Below are 8,826 nucleotides of genomic sequence, written 5' to 3'. Positions count from 1 at the left end.
TCCACTTTGCAGACTCGGGGCCCGCCATGGCTTCCTTGTAAGTGTTAGGTTCATCCAAATTTACCAGTGTACTATCACTGATAAATGTATCACCTTCTGTAGTAATATGGAAAGCATAAAACTCAGGTCAGTTCCTAACTCTTGTGGAACGCCTCAGAGGTACAGATTCGTCAATCGGCTCAACAAGAGTTTCCTCCTCAGGTTGATCACTAGTGTTTGAGGTTCCCTCACCGCTTGACTCTTGAAGCTCTTCAAGGTCAATTTGCCTCCCACTGTTTCCTTGTCTTATGAATTCTCTCTCACGAAAGACTCCTCTCCTCGCAACGAAGACAACATTGTCACTCGGTCTGTAGAAGAGATAACCAAAGGATTTATGTGGGTAGCCGATGAAAATACACCGCTCACTCCGAGGTTCGTGCTTGTCATGAGTCTTGCGCCTCACAAAAGCCTCGTAACCCCAAACCTTGATGTGTGCTAACGAGGGAACCTTCCCTGTCCACATCTCGTGAGGTGTACTGGCAACCTTCTTGATAGGGACTCGATTAAGGATATGGGCGGCAGTCTCTAAAGCATACCCCCAAAATGAGATAGGTAACGAAGCTCGACTCATCATGGAACGAACCATGTCCAACAAGGTTCGATTGCGCCTCTCAGCCACACCATTAAGCTGTGGTGTCCTAGGAGGTGTCAATTGTGAAATAATTCCACATTCCTTAAGATAGTCTAGGAACTCGATACAAAGATACTCTCCACCTCGATCGGATCTGAGCATCTTTATCTTCTTGCCCAACTGATTCTCCACTTCTTTCTTAAACTCTTTGAATCTTTCAAAGGTTTCTTACTTATGCTTGATTAAGTAGACATAGCCATATCTACTATAATCATCAGTAAAAGTCACATAAAAGCGGTTAGCATCCCTTGTGGCGGTTCTGAAGGGTCCACACACACCTGTGTGTATGAGGTCTAACAAACCTTCACCCTTCTCACAAGTGCCAGTGAAGGGTGATTTAGTCGTTTTTCAAAGTAAACAAGATTCATAACTATCATCTGACTTTAAGTCAAATGATTCCAAGACTCCCGCCTTTTGGAGTTGGCCTATGCGCTTCTTGTTGACATGTCCAAGACGACAATTCCACAAGGATGCTTTGTCTAAACTAGTGGAAGAATCAATATGCAATACATTATTTCCTAAGTTGTCTACAACCATCACAGTTTCATATACACCATTACAAGGTAATGCTCTAAAATAAAAAACACCATTATAATAAGCATTTATTGCACCAATTTCATTATCAAACAAAAATATGAAACCTTGTTTGTACAAACCATGAAAAGAAATAATATTTCTCGCCATTTCAGACGAGTAACAGCAATTATTCAAATCTAACTCTAACCCATTACAAAGCAATAAAGAATAAACTCCAATCTTGGTGACAGGTGAAGCTTTCCTATTCCCCATGATTAAGTTTATCTTCCCATGCTCCACATCCTCACTTCTTTTTAGTCCCTGCAAATCAGGACAAATGTGAATACCACAACCTGTATCAAGGACCCAAGAATTAGTATGTGGTGAGTTATTAGACAATATAGTGTAAAACTTACATGGATGGGTTTTACTTTCCCATCCTTAACATCCTGCAAGTACTTCGGCCAGCTTCGCTTCCAGTGCCCTTATCATGACATTAGAAGCACTCTACTTCTTTTGGGTTGGAGGAGGGAGTAGCAGGACCGAATTTAGTCTTGCTAGAAGAGGACCCATCGAGAGACTTTCCCTTGTGACCCTTGGAAGGGGTCTTCCTCTTTTTTCCCTTGCCTTGCCCGATTGCCAAAACTGGAGCAGTAGTAGGAGTGGTAACAACATTCTTACATTTGAGACTACTTTCAGCAGTCCTCAAAAGTCCCTGAAGTTTGATAAGTGTGACCTCCTCCTTGTTCATATAATAGGTCATGCGGAACTGATCATAACATGGAGGTAAGGAGTGTAGAATAATATCTATAGCTAGCTCCTCATCAAAGTTCACATTTAACTTAAGCAAACAGTCCACAAATCTTTGCATTTTCTGCAAGTGGGTTGTGATGGACTCTCCACCCTTCATTTTTGTTGTTATCATGGAGGTGATGATTTCATACCTCTCTTGTCGTGCACTTTGATGGTATCTTTCCATTAGTTATTGGTGCATTTCAAAAGGGTAGAAGTCCTCATAGGACTTTTGGAGTTCTGCTGTCATTGTGGCCAACATGATGCAGGACACCTTAGTGGCATCCTTCTCATGGGTAGTGTACTCACCAATCTCCTCGGGAGTAGCAGACGACTCATCGATGACCTTAAGCTCCTTGTCGAGGACATATTCCTTGTCCTCATAACGAGTGACCATCCTTATGTTCCTAATCCAATCATTGAAATTAGTTCCATCAAAGACGACTCTCCCATAAAGGTTCATGAGAGAGAAGGAGCAGGTAGGGTTTGAGCCAGAAGCAGCATTGTTGGAAGACATATGAAAAAGAAGAAAGACAAAGTTTAGATTAGATATTGAGTCCTTAATATAACACCCAAAGTGAAATATTAAGGCTAGGACCTAACACGATATTTTACAATTTGGAAGAGGGATGTCGTAATCCAAGTTGCAAAATATTTGAAGGTAGGTAAATGACGATTTACCAATTTCCACCATGAAAAACGAAATTGATTATTAGGTTTTAGATGAATTGAAATTCCTAGATTCTTTTGAGATTCATTGAACTTTTCAATGGCATGTTTAAATCTCGATTATACCCTTCAAGTTTGTGACTGGGATACCGAGTATCACAAACAAGGTGTGAATAACCATACATATATACTTGGTACTCTTAATGTCATTTATCACCTAATCGATGTGTCGGTTAACCACACAAGCTCCATCGATCTATGACAAACATTAAGCCACCCTTTGCCACCCTTACTAGTCCATGTTACTGTGTCGGTTAACCACACACGCTCCACTAACGACTTGGCAAGGTACAAAGTGTAATTTTATGGGTTAGCATCAATTTCACATTTTCCTAAAGTAACTAAGATTGGGAATTTATAAAACATTTAGTTACTTTATATCTATCATTATACTTTTAATGAGAATTATAGTCTTTGTCCTACTCGTTCGGCTAACGACCCTCCACCAGTCAAGGAAGTGGTGGGTGAGAGTGGACACCCATTAAACCACCATATTATAGGCAGTAACCTTATACCCCCCCCCTTATAGACCGGCTTCGTAAATGAGGCCTACTAACAGTAAGACTGACTTGTTCTTATACATACATATATATATATATATATATATATATATATATATATATATTATTAAACTTATAATACTATAATAGTATAAGGGTTGAATTTTAAACTTTTAAAATTCTAGGGTTTGGAATTAAAGTTTTAATGTGTGACTTTACAAATTCCAAAACTTGAGGGCAAGTTTTGAAACTCTTCAAAACTTTTCAACTTCATAACATAAGAGTTTAATGGTCTTTTAAAATGAGACTCTTCATTTTTCTATAACCTATGACTTTTAATGATTCATTTAAATGAAAAACTTTTGGAATTCCATAACTTGAGGACAAGTTATGGAGTCCATTAAAATCATCAAGAACAACAATTTAACTAACAAGAATGTTCAAGTTCTAGATTAAACTCATATCATCAAGGTAATTCAAATCAAACAAATTCCATGTAATTTAGACTAATCATATAAACTAAAACAAAACATGAAATTTTGACAATCACCTTTCAAATGGATTAACATGATCATTACCATATCTTAAAAAACATATTTTTATGATTCAAAACAGTTTGGGATAATGATCTTATCCATTTGGGGCCAAAAATCGTTTTTCTGCACTCTGCCTAGCCAACTCGGTGAGTCCATGAACTGTACTCGTCGAGTAGCACAATTTGTACATGGACTCGTCGAGTCCATCAGTGGACTCGATGAGTTCATCAGTCAGAAAGCAAAAAACTCGATTTGTTCACTTCAAACAGCAAGTAGCATCAAGTATAATTGAAAGCAAGTCTAGGCTTTGATACCACTGAAGGGTTTAAAGCATTCTAACACTCCTAAGGTGTTCATGCAACCCTAAATACCTTGGACCTATGTTTTCACTATTATACATGCAAACTTGAAGTTTCCAAGGTATTACCCTAACTAGCATACAAAACTTTGATACATAGTGAATAAAACAAGTTAGGAAACATACCTTTTATCGTGGCTTATTGCTTGGAGCTTTAAGATCTTAGCACCAATAATGTGAATGCCTCAAGTGGAATCACAAATCACCACCAACACTTTGGAAACTTGGAAGAAAACTATAATGATCACAAAATCGGCCTCTCCTTGTCAATACATTAGGGTGCCATTTTCTTGAACCAAAGGGTTTCTTATATAGTGTGCACATTAGGGTTACACCATGTAACTCATGACTTTCCACATTCCTCATGATCCATAGGGTTTAATCTCCATGGAGCATCCATGGGTCACCACATGGGTTAAGACCAACATAAGGAATCATGGATCACTAGCCCACATTATAAGAATGAATGATTTACACAATCAATCCCTATATATTTAATTAGTCTCTTTTGACCACAAAATTAATTCCAAATTAATTATTGATCAATACCAATTAAATAATATGATTTTATATTAATATATTATCACTAATATTATATTAATAAATCATACATATCCGCTTCTCAAGGTCCAAATTGTTCCGGTGAAGTGCAACCCAAATGGACCATGCTAAATCGGGTCAAGTACACACCAAATATAGTTATGGACTTAGACACCTTATCCAACAATCCCATGCTCCAAGCATTCACACTATGTTTATCTATGGTCCTTTCTTTGTAAAATAGATCAATTGAACACATTTTCAATGATGCTCATTTCACAATTCCTAATCCTTATCACAAGTGTAAGAATACCAAATTCTTGTCACTATTAGAATGTGTTAGATTCTAAACTATCATGCAATGATCCTTTTGTAATGTTAAGGAACCAAAGTCACAGAGACTTTACCAATTGCAAAACAAAACAATTCCATGTAAGTGAAGTCTCAAATTCAAATTATATTCCTTTGAACATCCTTCTTACATATAAGTTTCTAACCTACACATAGATTCTTAATATCCAACTCCCATTATGGACGCATTTCCATAATTGCCATATGACTATCCATTCTAAATAGAATCCTATCTATTCAGAATCATATCAATATGGTCCATCTATTACTATACTTCCAACTGTCCACGAGCAACCAATCTTCGGTAACCTTAGATTGTCCTTGACAGTTGTTTAACAACTTTAGTCATACCAAGTTCTGGTCCTTTTTCCCTCTTAATGCGCTGGGCACTTGGAAAATCAGAACAACGAATATTATAGCATATGCAATCAATCCTATACCCGAAGCATACGGGATACGATTCATAATGTCTTACATAAAGACATGATACTAGACCAGTCTCTTACTATAATATTTCCATATATAGAATTTCCTATGTTGAAACATTTCAACATTACATTCATATATATCCATGACTAAGTCCCATTAAAATTTCAATCTAATACCTTTTAGATTCGAAATGAAGTATAAATGCCCTCTCCCTTAAGCCTTACTATAGAAAAACAACTTTTCAAATTTTGCACCTTTGCAAATTAAAACTTTGTTTCCTATAAATAGTATTGCTAACTTACATCACTTTTCATAATAATCATGCTCCCATTAGCATAAAAATTATGTTCTTATCAGCATAACAATTATGCTCCCACTAGCTTTGACATGTATCCAAAAAATCAGCTGGACTTCTAGAAAACAATACTTATTGATTTTCTTACCAAATTTCAGATTTCTGATACAAGGTGCTTCGATAAGTCTTCATCTAGAATTTTCAAGATCATACACCATTCATTAGATAGCTTATGTGTGTATCTAAACCATTTCAGAACTCATAACAATAAGTCCCGAATGTCCAAACTATTTTCCATTTCTCACAATTCGAACTATGAAAAGGGATGTCGTAATCATACGCGAATTTGAGAACGCAATTACCACAGCTGCTAACTCTAATCCTTCAAAATTTACTAGTGAAAGCGTTTCCTCACAATCATTTTCATGAAGTAGAGAGAAAACTCTTACCACTTAGAGTTTATTGTGTATGTGTTCCTTTCCATGTGAACTTGTCATTTCCAACCACTATCATAAGACAAGATTCATGACAAATCCAAACTCTTATGGACTGAACTTGCTTATTCTCAATTTCTTGCCATCTGGTAGCACAAGGGCCTACCATTGATTCCAAGTTGTTGTGCAGTTCACCCATACTTATCAATGTACTTTCGATGATCAAGGTGCTTTGCCTTATATAATCAAATGAGAACTCATAGAACTCACATGCATAGTCCACTTAACTGGAATGGGCACAGAAAACAAGAATATGTCAACATGATAGGTTGTCAACCTCAAGTCGTGTGCTAGTGATTACTAATAGGTTTATTCTTGTGAAGGGTCCAGTTAATGGTTTGGTCTAGGCTTTCATTGTAATAGTTCATTATGAGTATTTAGTGTGTTTTTGGTGTTGTTTAGCTGTTTACGACCCAAGAGTGAGTTTACGGCCGTAAACCTGTTTACGGCCGTAAACCCAGTTTGCGGCCCAAGTCAAGTATATATAGAGGAGTTGTAGGTCTTTGTCCAGTTGTTGATGCCAGAGAGTTTACGGTTTACTGTATCGAGTTGTACCAGACGTTTTACTGCAATAAACGTGTGCAAGCTTGATTAATCTTCTTCTTCTATTCTTATTCTGATTGCTATTGATTGTTTGATTGCTTGATCATTGGTAAAGATCCGTTTTAGGACCTTACAATTGGTATCAGAGCAAAACCGGTGTCAAAGCTTCATTCAATCGAGTTTTCGGCTGTTTAGACTGACATTCTTTATTGTTCGAGATTAGTTTTAGTGTTTTCGTGGTTAAAGGGGTTGAATCTACTCCAAAATCGCGTTTTTGAAGAACTTCTGGGAGTTTACTGTCGACCGTAAACTCAGTTTACGGCTGTAAACTCAAGAACCTTAATCAACCGTAAACTGTGAATCTTCATTAACCGTAAACTAAGCTTCAATAACCGTAAACACTTAAACCGTAAACATCCAAACCGTAATCATCTTACCGTAAACTCAGTTTACGGCCGTAAACACATTAACCGTAAACGCCGTTTACAGTCGTAAACTCATCAACCGTAAACACAGTTTACTGTCGTAATCACATCAACCGTAAACTTCCTTCTGACATTAATTTGCTTTAATTTTCTGATGGAATCTCAAAGTCAAACTCATTTTCACGAACTTGATACTGTCATGGGCACTACTACGCGTATTCCAAGATTAATGTCTGCAGATGGTTTTACTGAGTGGAAATACAGGATTGAAAAATACATTAAAATGAAGGACTTTAAAGTCTGGAGAAGCGTTCTTAGAGGCCCTGTTAGAATCACTATGACAGTTGGAGGACAAGTGATTGACAAAGCTGTTGAAAACTACATAGATGAAGAGTTTGAAAAGGTGGAAGAACAGGAAAGGGCTTTAGCCACTCTAACCATGGCATTATCTCCTGATATTGCTCAAGGTTTCCGAGAGTACACTTCAGCTAAAGATTTGTGGGAAGCCGTAATTGAGGTATATGAAGGCAATGAAGATATGAAGGAGAGTCGCCAGGACATGTTGCGACAAAAGTTCAATATGTTCAACCACATTCCTGGAGAGACTCTTGAGGCACAGCTGCAGCGGTTCACAACTCTCACCACTGACATGAATATATTTGGGATTTTCTTAACTAAGTCAGAGATTAACAAGAAGCTTCTGAATGCTCTTCCTAGGTCATGGGACATGAACGTTGCTGTGATTAAGAAGACCAAGGATCTGAATCGCCCCACTCTTGCTGAAATCATGGCGATCATCAAAGCTTGTGATATTGATGACAAACAGAGAGAGATTAACCATGTGAACTCGTACTCAACTGCAAATCTTGGAATCTCATCCAACAATGCTCTCTCATCAATCATGTCTTCCTCAGGTCAAGTATTTGCTGTTCAACAATCTCATATTCAGACCTTCGTTGCTGCATCATCCATTCCTCATTCTCAAAGCTAGCCATTTGTCTCTCCACAAGCTGTTCCCCCTCTAAATGTTCCAATTGTGGCCTCTTCCTCAAACTCGAAAGACACTGATGAAAATCTGGCTCTAGCCACTGGGCTAGTTAACTGCTACATTGCTTTTGTAGCTGGAGAGCTTCCACCTCAGCTGTCATTTGCTGACCTGGATCAGATTCATCCAGAAGATGTGGAAGAGATGGATATTACATGGCAGATTGCTATGGCTGTTTTCAGGGCCAAGCAGTTTGCTAAAAAGACAGGGAAGAACAACCGGGGCATGAATGCTGACAAGAAGGTGGGATTCAACAAGGGCATGCTACGATGTTTCAACTTCCACGAGCCGAGTCACTTTGCTCGTGAGTGTCCAAAACCAGATCGTAGGACGAACAATAACAGGACAATGGTTGCAATGGGGAACAATCTTGCAAGTGTTGCGGTTAATGGTGAGACTGCTATGATCGCTCAATCCTTTGACTGGGAGGACCAGATTCAGGCTTTGAATATTTCAGGGCCAGAAAACGCTCACCTAGCTCAAATTGATGATGCTCCCCTGAAGAATGATGCAGCTGATCCTGAAGCAGAAATGATGGAGCTGCAGTTTGCTCTGATGGTGTCTTCTACTTCCGAGCCCAGGAAGAGTGAGGTAAATTTACCG

This window comes from Lactuca virosa, chromosome 1 (assembly GCF_052849685.1).
Source record: "Lactuca virosa cultivar CGN04683 chromosome 1, Lactuca_virosa_CGN04683_v6, whole genome shotgun sequence".
NCBI classification, from domain to species: domain Eukaryota; kingdom Viridiplantae; phylum Streptophyta; class Magnoliopsida; order Asterales; family Asteraceae; genus Lactuca; species Lactuca virosa.
The sequence above is the reverse complement of the archived record's forward strand: the minus strand, read 5'-3'. Positions refer to the sequence as shown.